The sequence below is a fragment of the Pinus tabuliformis genome, chromosome 4_2 (assembly GCF_031772625.1).
Source record: "Pinus tabuliformis cultivar Carrire ecotype Pingquan chromosome 4_2, CPIR1, whole genome shotgun sequence".
In the NCBI taxonomy this organism is placed as follows: Eukaryota; Viridiplantae; Streptophyta; class Pinopsida; order Pinales; family Pinaceae; genus Pinus; species Pinus tabuliformis.
The window spans coordinates 653,598,436-653,621,198 of NC_142304.1; the positions used below are offsets into that span (position 1 = coordinate 653,598,436).

The following is a 22,763-nucleotide window of genomic DNA, read 5'->3' on the forward strand; positions in this document are numbered from 1 at the left end:
GCCCTCATTATCATCACTGTCTTAGAAGAACACTCAGTAATATATGCTCAGCTTTCCGCCAAACCCTTCAATCCGCAAAACTGACAGCCGTATGTTGAGGAATACCACGGTCTCTGTTTCGTTTCTTCCTTCTGTCGCTGGCATTCTTTCTCATTAATTAAATAAAAAATCATAACGCGTTTCATGTGCCAGTGTGAATATGTAATAATCATAACCATACCTGCAAAATACATTAATTTCCACATAAGAAAATATACATAAATTTTGCATATTCACTAATCAACATTACCGCATTTATCTTTTAAGTAAGAGGTCCATGAAACTAAATGCTAAAGCGTGATTTTCTAACCAAGGTATCCAGACACTACCCCTAAGCTAAGTTGAACCCATCAAGGCAAAGAAAACATGTTCGGATGCGTCTTTATCTTTTTACGGAACCATTTTACTCTCATGCTCAATTCATTTACTCACTACACAACATTAAAGATATCTCATGTAACCATCAACAACTAAAAACCTTTCTTCCACCGCCGTGAGTTCTTTCCCTTCTGTGCTTGATATAAGTGCCTAGGGATATTCTCCTTTCTCTTTAGTGTGGGTCAATAAATCCTAACTTTTTGTGTTTTTTTTCTAGAATTTCTTAAGAGATCAGTACTTTCCTCTCAACCATTCAAAAAGAGGAAAATGCATAGTAAGTGAAGGTTAACTAATTTATCCAACTTCTATTCTCTCATGTAACCATCATATTTTCAACAAATATCTACAATTTTCTATTAAGAATGTTGATTTCAATTAGTCTCCATATTTTCTCATGGACAACCATAGAGAACATAACATGAGCAACTTAAGAGATGAACATAAGAGTATTAGAATGAATGTTAGAGCCAATGGGAATGCAACAATTGGTGGCTATGATAGCGAGCATTATATTTAACTACAAGAAGATAGGACTCTTATAAATCCTACAATGATTATACTCACAAAACAAGAATATTCCTAAAACCAGATGTTGAGAAGTTAATGAATAAACCTAAGCACAAAATCAATGGATTGCGTCGGGATGAGGTGAGGTACTGTGTAGGCACTGGAAGTCCTGTCACACATAACAAATGATTCTTGTCTGCTTTTCAAGGGATACTCACCCAAATCATAATGATAAAAACCACAGCAAAGTATAAACCTTGTAATCTATGGTAGGAAGTAAATTGACATTGTTTGAGGATTTGACATTTATCCAAGATAAGCATGGTCAATGAGGACTAGAATTCTTTAAGGATAGGTAATCTAAGATAAGAACAATCCTAAAAGGACATACCTAATGAACATCAAGATGGGGTATGTACCTTGAAGAGGTAGTGTGGTATCTCACGCAAAGCCTCCCAACATTATGCTCTGGTATGAGAAGAGCTTGTCAACTTAAGGCCTTACTATGTTGACAATTTTGGTCATGATGTCGATGCTTAAAGATGGCTTATCAATCTGACTCTTCTTATGAGAATATTTCAGTTTGAGAGTATCCATGTATCGAGTATACAATTATGAATACCCCTAGTTAAGAGGGAGTATCGGAGAATGTAACTAGTTTCGATATTCATAAATTGTACGTTTATGTAAAAATAAAACGAAAAAAAGAGTTGCAACAAAAACCATGGGGGGAGTTGTAGCATCCCTACTGAGGCAAGATCCACGTCATAGTGAGGTGGGAGTTGTTGCAAACAAATTTGTATCAATGATGGCAACAAATCAAAGCTGTAGCAATTATGTCCATAACTCAAATAAATTTGTATAAAATACACTCAACAATTGAAACACCTATACTGAAGTAGAGTTCTAAATACTACACATAGGAGTTGCAATAACTATTTAGCAAGTTTGAACACTTATTCTACCATTGTCAAAAATATAAGCATTTCATAAGAATAAACACTGAAATGGAATTTTAATAGGATAATCATGGATTGACCAAAAATGAATCATTGTGTATGAACAAGGTATTAATATGAGATGGAAATGAGAAAAATATTGACAAAAATGTATTGGATAGCTGCTAAAAATATGAAAATTTGGGCACTAGTAATCTCCCGCTAACTAAATTCATTACATGTACATATGCAACCAATATTCAAACTGATTTTGAGAAGGTGATGCTCTGCAACCAATATTCAAACTGATTTTGAGAAGGTGATGCTCCTATGGACGTTGTTGAGGTTGTAATGAGTCTAATCTGTGTCATGTGCATGTGAATATCCTCATCTTTCTTGAATTTCCTTCTAGTGGTCTAATTATTCTCTTTTAGGCAACTTGTACTCCTTCACATATTCCTTGGTTAGAAACTAGATCATTGGATAGTGAAAATTTAGACCTATCAATCCATATCCATAGTTTTTAATGCACTTATTATACCTATGGACTCTCTACTTTCAATAAGATATTCTGAACTTTTGGAGTGCGAGCATGGCTTAAATCCTACTCCGAAGAATGTGGTCCCAATTTTTTGAGAGATTGCTTGCATCTCATAGATTGAGTTGTTAAGACATATAATGTTTCTTAGACAGAGAAGTATCTGCATGCGGAAGCTCTAGTGGGCTTTCTGCATGCGTCAGCGCTGGTGCTATCTGTAGGCGAGCAAGTTGATTTCTCATTATGAGTCATTGTTCTCAGGTAGGCCGCGCCCTTTTTTGGAACTGGTTCCTTTTATAAGCGAGGTACTTCGATAATATGACATATAATCTCTAGGTTCTGTACCAGGGTTTCGACCATGAGGCCAAGACTCTGTTCTGAGTTTTCTCGCAATTGCTAGAGTTGGAATGTTAAAGGTTTCATTATCTGTTTTTAGTTCAGCCTCCTCCATGGCAGTTGCCAAAAAATATTCTAATAGTTTGTTGTAAAATAGTTTGATGCAGCAATGGAGGAGTGGCAGAAATGGAGACTCCTTTCATTTGCGCTTCCCATCTTCAGCTATAAGCATGCAGGTTATAATCCCAGGTGATGTTATTCAGTGAGATGTCCTACATAAGAAACAATGGAGTGCATTACCTTTCTCGCCAGGTATTGTTTTATTTTCGTTTGATTCTTTTCAAATCATAAGTCTGTTAAAAATTTTAACATGCAATTAGAATTTGTCAGGTTTATATTGACAGGGTTTTTGTTGTTGACTCGCATTGCAGAGAGGAGTAAACCCCCTTTAAATATTTGGCGGTGGCGCTCGTTCATGCTCCAAATTCTTATTGAGATTTCCCTGAGTAATATTAAGAGATTTTCATGGTTGATTCCCAATTCACGGAGTAGTTGAAAAGGTAGCTGAGAAAACCCTTTTTATAAAATATTTGTATGTTCCAATTCTTCTGCTCAGTAAGATTCACTTATGAGTGTCGGATTTTTATTGTGTATTGAGGACTCCTGTGAAAATGAAAATAAAACCAGTTTTAACTTTGTGGTATGCTGTTAATGTGTGATTTTTAACCAGTTTTATCAGATTGATTTTCGTATGTGTTTACTTATTTTATCTGTGGTTGTTGGAGGCATTTACCGCATTGTTGGTTTAGTGCGTTGTTCGTCGAGTAAGTGCGCAACCTCTCTTGCTTTGACTCTTCAGCCAGTGCCATCCGGCTTTCTGGACCACTCCTTCACACTGGTTTTGAATTAGAAAGCCCAGAAAATTCGAACAGCTTTCAACTGCACAAGTAAAATTACCTGTGCATTGAGGTTCTCCATATCCATGCCGGACAAAGTAAAATTTGGAATTTTAATACAGTTTTTTATTCATATCTTCATACTGAAATATACCAGCCATTATCCTATAGCTTCTCAACGGGCTTCTAAAATCCGAGGTATCTGTCTCATATCAAGCCAGGAGAAATCTGAAATTTGAAGATTTTAAGACAGTTTTTATTTTGTACTGAAATATATTTATAATAGCCATTAAATGTTGTTTCATAGCTTTCAATACACTTTTAGTGAATTCCATATCCCTTTCTTATATCGGTAGCAGGTTAAATCTAAACTTCTAACACAATTAATCTCTGATATCAAGCCAGCTATCCGATATCTCTGATAGCATCATTGCCAGCTGGCCATTTAGCTTCATGATTGTCTCATCTCAATGTTTTCTGCTTTTTGAAAATCGGTGTTGTTCTTTTTCAATAAGGCACTCCGACTATGTATACTCTTAATACTGCTTTTAATGTGATGGAATATGTCCCATATAGTCTATTTTTGAGACTTGTTTGGACATCTGCCCACGGATGCTTCTCAAACACCCTGGGACGTGACTTCATATATCATCATCATCATGTATCGCTTTTATATTGTCTTAATATAATGCATTTCTGCTTTTTTTTTTCCTCTTAAAAAAAAGATTTAAGACATTTCACAGTTTCTACATAAATAAATTTATAAAACCCATTACATTAAACTTCATACTGTAGCTTTTCAATATAGTTTCAACGAATGCCATATGTGTGTCTGATATCAGGCCGGGAAAAATCTGAAATTGGAACTTAGTTTTTAGTTCATAGAGATACATTTTAATGGCCGTTAGACATCAATCTATACCATGTTAGTAAACTAATAAACTTAAACAGCGATTCTGCATGCGGAAAGAACTGAAAAGAATCACTGAAACTTAATGCCTAGGGATACGAGTTACCTCCAGCCATTGGTGATGTTTTGATGAAGGCCGCAATCCACTTGCCTGCTACTTCTTCTGCACTCCAGCTTCAATCCAAGCAAAGGAAATGAACTCAAGAATTCTGAAAGGCACTTCCGAGCTCTGCTATCTCAGCTAGATGGTGTAGAACTGAAGGGGGTTGAGATATGAGCTTGGGGACCAACAGATAAACATATAGCTAAGCTTCCATCAAGCTTCTAAAAGCTATGTGTTAGAAAAACCACAAATCAAGGTAGAGATGAGATCAAAGTAATGGACCACTTTAGTAGCTCCCAATTATTAATTTAGTAATTGCAGTTGATTTTCTTAACTTAAGGAAACTACTGCAGTTGGTTTCCATAAGTTAAGAAACGCTGCAACTCCATAAATCAAGGTAGCTTTTGTGTTAAATTAATGGAGCTTAACATTCTCCCACTTGGTCCATACTTCCAAACTTAATGTCTCAACTTAAAAACCATTGATAATCTATATTAAGTAATAGATACATGAATCAAGGCGATAAGTCCTCTAATGACGAGTATTACCTTCCATGTATTACTATGCATTTATTCTTATTATAATTTATGTGTCAACAATTTCTTAATGAATAAACCCTATGTTTATTCTTGGTCCTTCTTAAATGAATTTTCTCAAATCAACTTAAGGTGCACATAATATGAGAAAAAACATCACAATAATTAAGAATTTCATTAACATTGTCCATACAATGAAAAAACTGCATAATGGAACCAAGTCCCATATTCAATACATGATCCTTGAAATTAACTGTGGCATGCCCTTAATCAAAGGATCATTGATCATTAACTCAGTGCTGACGTGCTCAATGACCACTTTATTTTCTTTAACACGTTCCCTTATAGCTAAAAACTTAATGTCGATGTGTTTATTTCGACTCCCACTTTTTTAGCCATAAAACCAGCAGCTGAATTATCACAATATATTCTCAATGGCTTAGATATAGAATCCATAATTCTAAGCCCAGAAATGAAATTCTTAAGCCATACACCATGTAAAGTAGCCTCAAACAGGATATACATAAGCATGTAGTCTTTGGTTCCTTAAAGGTACCTCATTACTTTCTTTGCAGCTCTCCAGTGGTCTAAACCTGGATCACTCAGACATCGTCCCAACATTCCTACATTAGGCTTCCGACAGCAGAAGCATATGGAATGTTCTTCATTTGTTCCCTTTCTTAGTCGTTCTTCGGGCATTGGTTCAAATTGAACCTATCACCCTTCACAATGGGAGCTATACTTGGTGAACAATCCTTCATCTTAAATCCCTCTAAAATTTTATTAATATAGGTTTCCTGGGACAGACCCAAGATGCCTCGAAATCTGTCTCTATGGATCTTAATGCCAATGACATAAGATGCCTCACCTATATCCTTCATATCGAAACTTTTAGAGAGGAATTGTCTCACCTCATGTAGCAAACCCTTATCATTGGTTGCTAGCAAAAAGGTCTTCCATTTGTAAAACAAGAAACAAATTTTACTCCCACTAACCTTCAGGTATATACATTGATCCATAATGTTTTCTACAAAACCAAAAGAAGAAATTACATTATGGAATTTCAAATACCATTGGGAGGATGCTTGTTTTAAACCATACAATGACTTCTTGAGCTTGCAAACCAATTTCTCACCATGACTAGAGGGGAATCAATGAAGATGTGTTATTCATGAAGAAGTGTTATCAATCATTAATGAAGAAGTGTTTTTAATCATCATTTTTTAGTGCTAGTGTGAACATGCATTGAATCATATGTGACATTGTTTTGTAAATTAATGTAGTAAAGACCATTAGACAAAATACCATTCCCAACATAATCAGATTTATAGAATAGACTGAAAGATTCTTCTGAAAAGTTTAAGGAATATCCAAAAGGTACAAGCCTTGAAATTGAAATCAAGTTTCTAGAAAAACTTGGAACATAAAAGGTCTTTTCTAACTCCAAAACAAAACCACTACTTAAAGTTAAATAACATGTTCTTATAGCTTCCACATGTGAGCCCATCTTATTTCCTGATAAGATGCTTTGCTCACTTCTCACTGGCTATTAACGTTAACCATATTAGATTCATAACAAACAAACGAGATTACTTCCTCAAGTTTGGGAATGTCAGAACGAATTTCAGAGAAATTTGCAGGTTGTACTACTGCATCAAAATAAAGAATCACATGCTTATGTTGAGGCTTAATAAACTTTCATGTTTTACCAATGTAAAACATGGTAAAAAGAATTGAATCAAATGACATGAAAATTGCCTGTGGGCTAAATTTTCAATTCAAGCAGATTCAATAAAACTTTATGAACTTTCACGTTTTACCAATGTAAAACATGCTAAAAGGAATTGAATGACATGAAAATTGCCTGTGGGCTAAATTTTCAATTCAAACAGATTCAATAAAACTTTATAAACTTTCATGTTTTACCAATGTAAAACATGCTAAAAAGAATTGAATCAAATGACATGAAAATTGCCTGTGGGCTAAATTTTCAATTCAAGCAGATTCAATAAAACTTTTATGAACTTTCATGTTTTACCAATGTAAAACATGCTAAAAAAGAATTGAATCAAATGACATGAAAATTGCCTGTGGGCTAAATTTTCAATTCAAGCAGATTCAACAAAACTTTTATGAACTTTCATGTTTTACCAATGTAAAACATGCTAAAAAGAATTGAATCAAATGACATGAAAATTGCCTGTGGGCTAAATTTTCAATTCAAGCTGATTCAATAAAACTTTATGATAAAACTTATTAATTCATAACTCCTGTGGGTAGGTTATGAAATTTTATCCTAATTAATCACATAAATATAATAAAAATTCCTGTGGGATAAAATTTATTATATTCAGTGTAATTAATTACAATTTAATGTCTAAATAATCTTTATGTGATCTTGCCAATCAATATATAATTTTATTTAATTAAAGATGTTGTGGCTACTCTCTAATTAATTAAAATTACATGGATCACTAGACATTAATTTTGTTGCATAAACAAAACTTAACCAGAGAGAAAAATAATGTTTACTGAAAGGAGTAAGTCAAAATGACATTTTAATAAACTCCATAAAACTGTAATAATTCTCCAGCAAAATCAAAAGCATTCAGCATTACTGAAAATGACTACAAATTGATTGTTCAATTTATAAACTTAACCCGGAGATTGACTGAATCAGCTTTGATCTACTTTAGCAAATGCAGTTCGAAGACTAGCTGGCTTGACTTCAGGCTCCGTCCTTAAGTTTATAAAACAACAAAATAAACCAGCAAACAAGCTATTTTGCTCACAAGATCTGAACCATGATTTATATCAACAACAACCTTTATTCACACACAAATATTGTTCCTTCAATCCATAAAAAGGAAACATATTTACTGATTTGTTGTGATATTATTTAAATGAAAACAATATAAATGAATAAATTATTTTCAATGATCAATTAATGAATTTGCTTGAAAATGAACATAATGTGGTTTAACTTTCCGATTCTAAAATGGATAATGTCCCATTTCATTTTCAAGAATCTAATCCAACTGATCATTCAATTCATTCATATGGGCTGCATATAATCAAGCATATAACGCTTCATTGTCAAACATCAGCTGATGCGTCAGACACTAGCAAACATGTGCAATAGTGATTTGGAAGATGCACGTAAACACAAATGAGGCAGCTACTACTCCAACATGTGCAACATGCACAACCGAAAAATAGTTCGACACTTTTATATGGACACATATCACATATCATCCCACAATTCAGACCAAATAATGTGTTAATTAATTAACTACAGTTCAACCATATACTAGAGCGCTCCAATACTATACAAATTAGTATCTAATGCTCGCTGATCAAGATAGGCGATGTGCCAACCGAGTCAATTTTAATCATAATCATTACCACATCATACTAGCAACTACCTTGCAATCTGGAAACTTTACATATTCTCAAGAAACAAAAGTATATTTTCAGTCTTTAAATCCGTGTGAACGAGATTCAACTCATGCATATCTGCCACATATCACTGGCGAAATTAGGAAAACAAAATCCTAAATAGATACTGCTAGTACCCTTTTCAAGAGCCATGGCAATGCCATCTCATAAAACAAGGCACCATCCAATATTATATTTTGGAGGCCATTAACGTTAGAATATGTTCACAATTTCCACAAGCGATGACTAAAGAGGTATTAGAACATAGGATTTCAACTTCACTAAACAAAATACTTAGTATAAAATTAAGAGGCCTATTCAAATCCCATTGATTCTTGATGATGACAAAGTAATAAAAACGAAAGCCTCCAAAACTTTAAAAAGTGAAGTGAAGGTTCAAATATGGCTACAACCATACGTAAAAATAAAAAAACGGACTTGATGTGAAGGAAAAACATGTCAAGAATTATTCTTGATTCTAACAAATCTCAACGAAAATACAAGCTCCCGAAATTAATGTATTTAAAATAATCCTTCAGCGTATCTCATCTTTTAATGGATCACAGTGAATATTTTTGCAAAGACATTAATGGAAGCTTATGAAAGAATACGCTCATCTCACAGGCGAAAGCGAAGAGTAACGAGGTCTGGCATATGGGCAGAGATATTTCCAATGCAGTTAAGACGGAAATTACGTTTTCATCTCACCCAAACACATATGCGACACGCAAACCCCTTTGAACAACAATCATATGCTATCAGAACTCCGACTTCTTACATATATGTCGGTTGAAGCATATAAATAAAAAATGATTGTGGACACTATTATAGGGCATGAAAACAGATAAATGAATTGACAGACATATTATTAGTCAGTCTCACAGTGACAATCATTATGCCGGGTTTTGGGATGATGTACGGTCACCTTTCAAAAACTATACAAATTCACTTTGATTTTTGCATCTTTATGACGCTGCATAATTAATGATATCAAACAATATCGAATCCATAATTATGTCAATATTTAGCGAATGAAGAAAAAAAAAATAAAATAATAGAAACTAAGCTAAATATCCACACGTTAGTGTTTTTACACCAAATTGGATATTACAATGTATCATGATATTCCAAACCGCAGGCAGCCTCTTCATAGATTTCTAACTCCAACGATAGAATTAGACACAAAACGCATGCCACCAATAGAGGCAACATTGGTATATACTAGTAAACGGTGATTCTAGTCTCTATAACCTAAGAAACGAATCTAAGAAATCACCGTTTGTGCGGCAAGGAATCTAATCACCGTTTTTTAGATTTCTTAATTAATGTAATTAATGTTGCTCAATCATTAAAGGAAAGTCTGATTGATTAGCGATTCGTTTCTTAGATTTCTAATCACCGTTGCGATCGTGAGTAATTACCAATTACCGTTTCTTGGAAATTAAGATTGGTATATAATTTCGAGATTCTCTGAAATCTAGAGTATATAATTTGAATTTCAATTAATCAACGGAGGGAGCGAGCTGATAATTAGAATTTCAATTAATCCTCCGATGGTTAATTAATCACCTAACCCCCTTTGTCACGTAATGGAGAAATAAATGCAAATTCGTGCTTGCACAGAGAGTCTTGGGTAAACACAATATTTTAGCCAAACACACAGCAAGGCAGAGGTAAAGAGGCTCTGACACCAACTGTTAGTAAACTAATAAACTTAAACAGCGATTCTGCATGCGGAAAGAACTGAAAAGAATCACTGAAACTTAATGCCCAGGGATACGAGTTACCTCCAGCCATTGGTGATGTTTTGATGAAGGCCGCAATCCACTTGCCTGCTACTTCTTCTGCACTCCAGCTTCAATCCAAACAAAAGAAATGAACTCAAGAATTCTGAAAGGCACTTCCGAGCTCTGCTATCTCAGCTAGATGGTGTAGAACTGAAGGGGGTTGAGATATGAGCTTGGAGACCAACAGATAAACATATAGCTAAGCTTCCATCAAGCTTCTAAAAGCTATGTGTTAGAAAAACCACAAATCAAGGTAGAGATGAGATCAAAGTAATGGACCACTTTAGTAGCTCCCAATTATTAATTTAGTAATTGCAGTTGATTTTCTTAACTTAAGGAAACTACTGCAGTTGGTTTCCATAAGTTAAGAAAAGCTGCAACTCCATAAATCAAGGTAGCTTTTGTGTTAAATTAATGGAGCTTAACATACCACATTCCAATTGCTCTTAGCAAATGCCTCCATCTATTATTTTCGGTCCATTCGGTATTCAAATATTTTGCGTCTATACATCCCTGTTCCAAAAGCACTCAGGAATCGGGACATTTCGAAATTTGCAGCTTATAAACTCAGAAATGGAATGTTGAGGTGGAAAAAATCAAACAGGAATTTGGAGCAGGTAATTTTAATACTGGAGCAGTTAATATGAGTAGATTCAGTAAGCATCCTATCAAATTAATTGGATCAGGGCACTTCAAAGAATATTTTACAGTGAAAATACTTTCCCCGTGGTAATTGCCCAAGTTAACTTTTGAAAATTGTACGTGACATAATTAAAAATAGTTCTCAGCAAAGGATGAAAAATAAAAAGACATGAAAAATTTAACCTGAATAACCAAACTTAAATCTAAACCTGGTTTCAAATCTCTGAGTACGGAAAAATAAAGTTACCACTTATTCAAAACAATAGCAGGTTAAAAAATAACAAGGTCGTCACATACTTGCAAACCTAAATCCAAAATGTTGGTTTCTGAATGAACAAAAAATTTGATTTAACATGGAAGTTTAGAAAGTTGTCATTGCAAAATTTTTTAATTGCATATAATTTTTCTGGTGTCAATGTTTTGAACTCTTTACTGGATTCATCATCGAAACAAATATATAAAACTTAATTTAACAAAATTAAAATTAAAATACTCAAAAAAAATCTAATAATAAAAAGCTAGAAAATAAAATTAGACATAAAAATTAAAAAAAAAAACCTAACTACTACAACAATCAATGATTTTTTTACCAAAAATATAATTATTTATTCCCCTCCCATTTTCATGGTCAGATTATATATCAATTTAAAACCAACATTTAGTTATTCTGATTCTCATTGTCATGGTCAAACCAACGTTTAATTATGTATTACCATTATAATTCCCATAGTCAGATTATATCCCAATTTTAAACCACCAATTAAATTAATCCGACTCTCGTTCTCATGGTAATATACATCGCAGAAAAGTAGTAAACGAATAACGTATTTTTTAATAAATTAAAATATTTTAATTAAGTATGATAGGAAAGAAAAAAAAATTTAAATGGATTAATCAGGTAGAATTTTAATTATCATTATTATTATAAGATAAATGATATAGTTATAACTTTTTTATGTTTCAATTAAATTAATTAATTAAAAAATGTCATAATAATAATAATGTATTTAAAAAAATAAGTATCATTATGAAAGTATTAATATATCTAATTCTAAAACTGTAAAAGATAAATTTGAAGATCCGCCTGCAATACATGAGTGAGATTGGTGATCGACAAAGTTACAAAAATCATCAAATTTTTTTATGTCATAATAGATTTTTAAAATTTATATAATTTATTTAAAAAATATACTTAAATTAAACTGTTTGTCAGTTGTTTATTTAAACTTATTTTTATAATTTTAATTTATTTATTTTAATATTTATATTTTAATTAAATTGTGGTGTTAATAATTTATTTAAAGTTAGAATATTGAAGCAGCTTTATGATATTTTAAAATATTATGATTTTCCTTTTCAGGAAGTAATGACAGAATCAAGAGATAATCATGTTTAAGATTTTTTCATCTTATATTAATTTAATAATTTTGATTATATTATTTATTTTAGACTTTTAATATGGAAAGTATAACAATTCTCTAAATATATTTAGAAAAAAACAATTTTTTAATATTTTAAATAAAAATACAATTTTATATTTTTAAAATAACAAAATTATATTAAAAATTTATAATTATATAGATTCAAATTAAAAAACCAGATTCAGAAGAAAATGTTACCCTCTGGCGTACAGTAACATTGAATTCTACTTTCATCTGAGTTTGAACTTCATAAGAGTTGAGTTTGCATTTAATTTGGAACACAAATAGACTTAAATTGAAGTACCGTTAATTTAAATTAAAATGTATATTATTTTTAATTTAGATTGAAATTACAGTGCCATTGATTCATTTAGTTGTGTTTTAATTTTTAATTTATTAAAATAGATATAAGTTTATAAAAATAGAATATTATAATTTTTTTTAAGTGTATAAAATTACAGAAGCCGTAATTTTACAGAAAAAATGGCTAGAATAACATTCTTTTCTGCATCCATGTTACTGAATTATAAATATTTATATAAATTCACTGTCAATCTTCTTTCTTGGTCGGGGTCAATAAGAAACGTTTCTGCAATGTAATAATCGGGTGTTATACTGTTTTTAATATTATACTTGCATGGCTTTCCCGCTTTTCTTTCTCTGAGTTTTAAATAGTTATTTACGGCTTCCCATCATCATCTCTGCCTTTTATTTCATAATATGGTAATTGTTTCTAAAAGGTCTAAATAAGTTTCCTAAAATACAAACACAGAGAAGGATTGGTATACTTTATGGACGGGTTATAATTCGCTTTAAACCAACGATTTATATAGTATATAAAGTATAACAATCCATATGACCTATACATTACACTTCAAATAATTTTAAATACATACATTTATATAGATCATTGTATGAAGTAAAATTTTATATGGATCCTTGCATGAAGTACAATTTTCATTCATTTTCCTTGTTTATATTATAAGGCTGAAATGGTTTTCGCTATAAATCAGGGCAACTAGATTGCTGTTATCTGGATCTAGTTTTGGTGTTGGTCACGGTTAATAAGAAATGTTTCTGCAATGGAATAATTGGGTGTCGTGTTGTTCTGTTTTTAATATTATATTTATCTATTCAGTTTTTCTTTCTTGGAGTCTTAAAATACTTATTTATTTATTTATTTCCATTTGTAATACAGAAGGTCTAGTACGTCTAGTATAGTTTATGGATTGGTTGTAATCGCTAAAGTTAACGATATAAACATGTGTTACTCTCCAAGAACAAATTTAAATACACTTTTATGTAGATCGTTGTATGAAATTCAATCTTCATTAATTTCACTGGTTTATATTATAAGGTTTAAATGCTTTCTGCTATATTGTTTTTTGGGGGTGCTAGTTATATGGGTTCATATATAATTCTGAGATGTTTTATGTATGATTATTGATTCCATTGGGAGTCCCGTTGTAATCAATAAGAATATGTTAAATCTAGGTTGATTTCCAATTAATTAATTTATTGTTAAAAGATTTATGTCACTAGTTAAACTTATATTATCATGATAAAAAAAATTATATCGACAAATCATTCATATAATTATATTATAAAAATATTTAATATGAACATTAATGTGGGTTTAAGTAATTTTAATTATATTATACTTTTTTTTTCTTGAGTATTCAATAGGATTCCAATAGTTCAATATATCACTTAGATTGAGGGGGAATTGAAGTGAAATCCTAAATAGAGAAATTTGAATCGCAATGACCGATTGAAGTAGTTCAATATATCACTTAGATTGAGGGGGAATTGAAGTGAAATCCTAAATAGAGAAATTTGAATCGCAATGACCGATTGAAGTAGGCTAAAAGACATAATTATTTTATTTTAATTTGCACTAATTTGAAACACAATTATTTTATTTTAATTTATATTAATTTTCTTTTTCAGGTTTCGCAGGACTATATCTTCATAATATCCAACATATCATCACATCCAAGGGGAATTGAACCAATAACTTTACATCAAAGAGTACCTTAACAGAACACGCAATAATCATCTATCAAAAACCACGTGAACAATTTACATTAATTTTATTAAATTTATATTCATTTTAAATTCTTTTAATCATACACAATAAAAATTTACATAAATTATATATATATATATTATTGTTAAATACATTTCTTCATAATTGTTTTTTTCATACTTATAAAATAAATTTAATAATATAAATTTTAGGAAGCAGTTTATTCGTCCAAAGTGCAAGGCGGCCATATGCCCCTGTCTGGTAACAGAAGAAATGAAATGGGGAATTGGCATCGGTGAGTAATGGAGTGGACAATTCGTTCCAATTAGTGCTTGCCAACGGCAACAATTGTCACACACTTGCAACAGCGTTGGCATCGGCCAGTAATGGATTGTTGCCACACACTTGCAACAGCGTTGGCATCGGCCAGTAATGGAGTGGACAATTCGTTTTGGACAATTCGTTTCAGTTAGTGCTTGCCAACGGCAACAATTGTCACACACTTGCTCAGACGTTTTAAGTCTATCCAATAAATTGCCTAGCGATTCTACAGGAACTTCCACTGGTGATGGACAAACTTCTGATGTTGCAGGAAAAAGAGTGACCCCTACTCCAAAATGAGTTGGAGTACCTACTTGCGGGTCCTCTACAATTTCCTCTATCGCAATCAAACTAGGTGGAAGAGGAAGACCGTCAGGTCCGTAAAATATTTCTGGTGCCGAAGAAGGGGTTGTTTCGACAGCGACAATTGTTTGAGGAACAATACTCTCTGGACCGGTTACAGATGGAACTGGTTCAGTAACACAAGTACGTGTTCTCAGACTAGGATTAGTGTTACTGTCCCTTTGTCGCTGTTGAACTTCTTCAATAGAGGCAGGGTTTCCAGAAATGTTTGGAGTAACCGGAATCTCAGATGTTGTTGGAACAGTTGTTCTAACTTTAATGGGAGATTTTGAACCGGTTAAGCGAGTTCGCTTTGTCCGTACTGTTTTCTATTCCGGAGACAAAGACGGTTGACTCGCAAGCCTCCACGAACGACGGGGTTTCAATTGACTTTCTTCCATGGTTGCGGATTACTCGATCAACTAAAATACAAAAAGGGAAATTATGTTTCCGAAATGAATGAATTTTATTAGATGCTTTTAGACACAACTTGCTTTTTCAGTTTTAAAGAGTCGAGAAAAAGCTAAATATGACTCTAGTCTCCTTCGATGTTTTAACAAGCCCGAAGTGACAAATGCTCGGATGGACTTTTTCTGTTATAGAGTCTGAAAAAGGCCAAAAGGAACTGCTCTGGAGATCTAGGCACAGGGTGTGCCAAACTTTTCGCAAAACCATAGAATACTTTTTACGGTACGGGTGGTCGATCTTCGTGAATGCTGTGTTCACTGCATTGCGATCAGTAGGGCAGCCGACACGGCTTCCTAAGGATAAAGGATATATGCCTATAGGGGTCTCCCAATATATACGCGACGGTACGTGGGAGCACAAGTCCGTATTAGCGCTATCGTCCCTCAGGAGGAATCACCCACCTTCCTCGAGATCGACAGTCACTAGGTTTAACGACACCGGAACGCGTCTCTACCTAGACCTCTATGTTGCGCGTTATGTTGCAAAGCGTTGTTAGGTTCATTCAGTTTATTTTAAGTTGATCTTTTTTTAAAGTTTGTCTTTCAGGATCACCACGAGATGTATGGAACAATTCCTAAATGCAGTCTAAGATGATAAGCAAGCTTTATAATCTTTCAACTTTGAAAATCCTAGCTACTAAGGGAAAAGAGAGCGACTATCTTTTCTCAAAGAGCAATCAGCACACTCTAATGCACTCTTCCTAAATCACACACGCAAACTTATCAAAATGCAAATGCACAATGCAGGTGTTTGTTTTCACTTTCTTAGTATAAACGCCTACAAAGAAAGCTTTTTGTACAAATTTGAATTTGCTTTTAAATGACTAAAAATAAACAAGTTTACTTTTTCCAAAATCAGCAAGGGTAGAAGAGATTACAATCACTTTGCGATTTTTCGAAAGAAATACTTGTTTCGACACTTAAAAGTGACAAATTCAAACCAATAAGAAAAAGCAAATGTACAATCAAACTGTAAACAGCCAATGAACTCTCTCCTAAGATCACAATCAATCAATCAATCAGATCTGAATCAAGGGCTACAGGATGATTATTTCGCCTATGCACAGGAAAACTGTAAATGATGCCACAAACACATAAAAACACTTACAGTCTTTTTGTACAAAAATGAGGCAGAATTCAAGCAAAGAAAAGGGGTTATCAGATTGGTACCTATGCTGGTAAAAGGCTGCAAAAACAGAGATCAAAACAGGGCAAAAGACATCAGAGAACCCCAGCTGCACAAGGCCACACTGGTTGAGCGCAAGTCTAACACTGTCAGTTTGACATTCAGCGCAGGTAGCCTTCACAGGACCTGCGTTGAAATGCAGACTGCCTTCACAGTGTCTGCGCTGAAAGGAGAAACTCTCGTTTCTCTTAGGTTCCGGGTCATAAAATGCTCAAAAATCAACTGTTTCAGGCCAAATCAGAAACACAAGCAAGGTATAAACAGAGGGATGCTTTGAGAGGGTACTAAAGACTATCACAAAGGATCATCAAGTCATTTGTGAGTCCATTGTTCAGATCATAGACAAAAACCCAGTGAAGGATCAAAGCAGCAACATTCCACTTTGCAAAGCAGTTCGATTGTTGCCGTTGAGTCTATGAAGTAAACAATGATGTAAACACAAACAAAATGACTAAAACAAAGTTCTTCCCCAGCGGAGTCGCCAATTTGTTGTGGGGAAAAATGCCTATGCACGGCGATCCTATCCACCTAAGGTGTGACAGTACCTTAGCAACAAACGAATACAGCTACTTCGGTTTCTTCCTTTATGAAATGTGAAAGAGAGGAGATTGGTAGACTTACCGTTATCTTCCGGTTGTCCCTCGATCTAAATCCTCTCCTCTTTGCGTGTCCACAGCTACTTGCCTCCTCGCTTGCTCAAGAGAATAGCTACTTGATTCCCACGAGATCACAAGAGAACAGCTACCTGTGACAAGAGAACAGCTACTTGGGACAAGAGAAGGACACAACACAAAGGCAAATATACATATTCATAAATGATTAAGGATTAGAAGTAAATCAAATATACTAATGCAAATCATACAAAATACACCAGCATATAGGAAAGAACCAAGAAGCTTTATTGATTGATAAACAAGGTTCAGGAAGAGATACAACCCATAGGGCTCCAACCCAGCATCTCCTTCCCAGCAGAATGGAATTCCTTCTTCAGCCCCTTTCAAAGCATAAACACCCAATGATCCAACCACAAACCAACAACAATTCTTTGCAATCACAACATTCCTGCCTCCCTTGACCTCATGGAGAGAGATCTATATATAGGAGTTTTGGAGAGAGGATGAGTCAGCTTGGGGCTGGTATGAAACTGACTAGTGTCCTCTCCCTCTTCAGTTCTTGAGTCCACTTGGAGGTTCTTGCTTCCACTTGGAGATTTGGAACCTCTTACTCATCACCAGTCGAATTCCCTGATCCAAGTGTCATTTTGGAAGCTTCCTGGGCATTGACACCTTGAGAAATGAGTCTGCCACTTGTCCAGTTACGCTCGGCGCAGGTAGCCTTTGTTGCAGTTGACATTCAACGTAGGTAGACAGTGGAGCAGTTGACATTCAGTGCAGATGCTTAGTGGAGAAGTTGACATGATCCAGAATTGGCTTGTTTTTGAGTGTTTTCAGGTGGAGAACTTTTGTGAACTGCTGTGGTTTGCTGGCCTTGTTCCTCTAGGGGTAGGAACAACATATTTAGGGACTTTGGATCCCTTGATTATTGACATTTCATGCTCAGTGATGCAAGGCACAAAAATGTCTATAACACACACACACACACACACACACATATATATGTTGTGGTTTACAATGCCATCGGTTCTGGCCCTTATGGCATTTGTTATGCACCCAGATTGAGTGCGATAAGCGAAAGAGGGATGGTTTATGTATTTTTCGAAGGGTTTCCTTTGTAAAAGGATTATAATAGGACAATGATGCGATGAAGGATTTTGGAATCTGAAAAAACCTTGATGAGCATATTAATGAAGGGCTTAACAAATTTATATGTGAGGGATTTGTTAAGGGGTTTTCACCATTTGTGAATGGAAGATTTCGCTCTTCGTAGAGTAAAATCATTGGGATGAAAAAGATCATTGAGATAGATGATAGATCAGACTTGTAGGGGACCCATTCAAAATTTTCTATGAGAGCATGTTTTAATAGGGTGGTAGTTTTGGCCACAACACATCCTTAAAATGTTCCCTGATTTTAGGGAACAAGTAGTAAGGACCACTTGCTATCTTAAAAATCGATCTCCTACTAGAGCTTGGGATGGTGGCATATCTAAAGAAATTTAGAATTGTAATGATCTGAACTTAAAAAGAATGCAACAAATTACAAATATAACCATAAATATAGAGATGCAACAAAAATAATACTTCATTTCATTAATATCAGAATACTAAAATATGCTTAAAAGCATAATGGAAATAAACTCAATTGAGCGATGATAGATTATCTCTGAGAAGATATGCGGAGGCTACATGGCTGTAAACTATGTTATAATGAGGCTCAAGGGCCTCTTTATTATTGAAAAATAATAGAAAACCATAAACAACCAAAACCCTAATCCCAACAGATGTAATGCCAAGAGTTTGTGGGCCCAGTTCAGGTTAGTTCGGCAGCCAACTTCACAGGGTCATAACATAGTCATATTATCTCCATTTGACGCATAAGATACCTTTTTGGAAAGGTCTCCCTAAGTAATACGATATTTGAGGTGTAACAGACCTTGAAAAATGTTGTTTAGGGTGTCAAAATTGCTCTGAAAGTTCAGGACCGGGAAAACAACTAAAAATAGGAAATGATGAAATAAACAAGGAAATAGATGAAATTGATAGGAGGTCTACATGGAATTGTGCGGAGATGTTCACAAAAGAAATCTTGTCAGAGAATCTAAAATGGTGCTTAGCTTCTCTTGGCTTATAAGGAAGGTGATGAATATTTTCTGCATGATATATCAAGAAAATTTTTATCAAGGTGGAGATTGTTAGAAGTTTACAACTATTTCCCTATATTCTTGCTATAAAAGCTAAAATCGGTTCCTTTGTTTGGGTTGTTTTTCCTAATCTAAGCTTTTGGAAAAACATATAAATGGAACAATTTTATTTTATGTGAACAGTTTCTTATGTAACTGCTTTTTTTAGAAGCTGTGGACAGATTTAGGAAAGATCTAACAAGTTTCTCTTTTTCCATGTAAGCCTATAGAGGCAATAAGAAAACATAAAACAAGTGGAGAATGGGTTGAATGGTTGGATATGTATGCCTTTGATTTGGATGATGTAAATATCCCTTAAATAATAAGAATACTAGATATCATTTCCCCATGGATGTTTCTCTCACAAGGAGTGTTTTACCACATAAAATTATGTCAATTTATGTGTTTGATTGTTTTTCTATTTTCTTTATTTGCCATTATTTTCTACAATTTCAAATTATTTGCAAGTTATGCTTTCGCTGCTCAACAATACCTCTTCGGTCTAGTAAATATAAGACCAAATGATCAGACCAATGCAAACATTCCATTTCTAAAGGACACCATGATCTTGCACTATGACTCTTTAGTCCACCAAATACAAGACCAAATGATAGGACCAATGCAAACATTCCATTTCTAAAGAGCGAAAGACTGACTAATTTTTCAAGAGTTTCATTGTTCTTCTTTGATGCCTGAAATTGATCCACAACACCATGTGTTGGCTCAACTAGATTATGATAATTAGTCTAGAGTTTCAAGTACACAAATACATTGGTAAGACACCAGTTCCAATAGTGTAACGTTAGTTCATTACATGATCCTCCAAGGAATGATTTTCTCTCTTATGTCAAGCTAGAGGAGCCAAGGCTATATCTAAAAAGGAGCCAACACTTCATCCACAATAGGTAACATTCCAATTTAATAAAAAATTATAATGTTCCACAAAAATAGTTGGTCTTCCATGACCGAACCAAAAATATTTGCGAACTAAGCATAGAACAATGAAGACACACATGGTACCATTATCCACATCATTTCGCGTTTGTAATATCGACCGCCTTTGCTCCACTGCTTGTCGATTTTTTATATGATAGGCAGTTAGGAATGCCAACACGTATTCAACCAGTCCTCTCGAGAAAACAAATCTCATGAGGAAGAGGCTCACAACTTGTGATCAATAGCCTCTATGGAGTTATGGCTTATCATTGTACCTAATTGTAAATGACAATATCAGTCTTCAATCTGATGGCAGAAGTTATTTCAATTGCCTAACACAAAAATTAATGTCCCATGACAACACAGGTGGCATGAGAGGGACTTCTTCTCACACGGAATACATTAAGGCATAAATATATATTATACTTCAAAAAAAGAATAAAGATATGAATAATAACAATATGTATTATATTTTGAACGAAAAATAACCTACGAGTGTTAGGAAAAATCACCTTACAAATCCCTAATGGAAAATGGCTACTCAATTTTGCAAATCAACGAATCTTATCGTGGGGATATGCTTTGTAAAACTATGTCCCCATATCCTCTTCTCCACAAGTTGTCATTTAGTTTCCTTACATTCAAGACACCATTGACCTTATTTCCAAATTCTTAGTCAATAGAAATATTAACTATCTATTTAAACCTTATAAAGACTTCAAATAATTATTCCATGGATTAAGAATTCCTCAAATGCCTTACATAATGGCATAGCAAAATTGGACATGAACTATAATAACATTTCCATATATTCTATTTATGGACACTTATTTAAATCTCAATATCTATTTTTCTTCCACCAAACTAGAATCCTTCACAATACCCATTTACTCTACAAGCCTCATTCAAGTTCTTCAAATGGAATATGACTATATACATTGGATGTTGGTCTTTCATCACCTCCATCACCATATTAGACATTCCTAATATTCGTCTCTTTGCCTCTTTTTCTCTCTATTACATTCCTAATCCTTGTCTCTTTTCCTAAGAGACTTCTTCTCTCCATTTATTTCCTTCAGTGTTCTATACATTTCCCTTCCCCCTCTTCCTTTTCTCTTTCTCTTGTTCTCCGACACGCCTTACCCTATTGGTTTGGGTGGGAAAGGTTCCATTAATTTCTCCTAACGTCCCTCTATAACCAAATTGACACAGTGATATATATATATAAAAGATCATTATATCCTAAGTAAGGAATATATGTGTTCTCTCCTCAACAAACTATTCCTTTTGAACAACAAGAATATAACCATTACATCAAAATTCATCCTACCATTTGTATGAATTGAATGGATGAGGAAAATCTCAATCACCACAAATATACTCAATTAACAAACACAATATAATCATATGATTATTTATTTTCATTATATTATATTATTATTAATTTATTCTAAAATTTAACTAAGAGCTTAACTCTTTTATTTATTATTTCTGCTTATTCAAATAATCTTACTTTTTCTAAGTAATAATTTTTCCTTGGGTCTATTTCTTTCCTAAATAGTGAACTTTTTACCGTCTTCTTTATATATTCAATTTCTACCTTAATAAAAATATTCAGAATAAATTTCTCAAAATTATGGATAATTTTTTATAAATAAAAACCAATTCATTTCTCTTGATTTCATTTTGTTACTAACCACACTTGAAATCACAAGTGAAACCAACCTGATTCCGTTTCATGCATCCTTAGACCGGCACATCCATAACAATTACCTATTACTCGCAAATTTATTAGTTATTATTAAATTGAACCAACCGCTCTAGTGTAATCGTGACGACGGACGGACGGCTGGCCGACACACGCACACATTTTACATACATTCCCAGCACTATTAATGTATGCAAAGCAGCAAACGCACTCCTCGGTCATCGATTTTCATTTTAATTATCCTCGCAGTTTCAGTGGGCTAGTCAGAATTCCCCACAGAAAGAAAGCAACCATTCGTTGAATCTTTGCGAGTCTAGAAATGGAAGGACAACGACAAGAAAGAGTAGGGGACGTAGTAAGGGAGATTATAAGAGATCAAATAAGGGAGATTATAAGAGAAATGGGGGAGCTTGAGGAACGATGGCAGGGTCTTAATCTTCAACCTGAAGACAGAAGAGCACAAAGTCAAGGAGTAAATCTGAGAATACTTCGACTTGTCGCACTCG

The 22,763-nt window shown here is 33.8% G+C and overlaps 1 long non-coding RNA gene across 1 annotated transcript; it reads left to right on the forward strand.

The window, feature by feature from the left end:
• Positions 1–2,897: 2,897 nt before the first annotated feature.
• Positions 2,898–3,280, forward strand: LOC149171082 (uncharacterized). Its single transcript, XR_016259540.1, has 2 exons — positions 2,898–3,048; positions 3,168–3,280. It is a non-coding gene; the product is annotated as an uncharacterized LOC149171082 (long non-coding RNA).
• Positions 3,281–22,763: the final 19,483 nt, after the last annotated feature.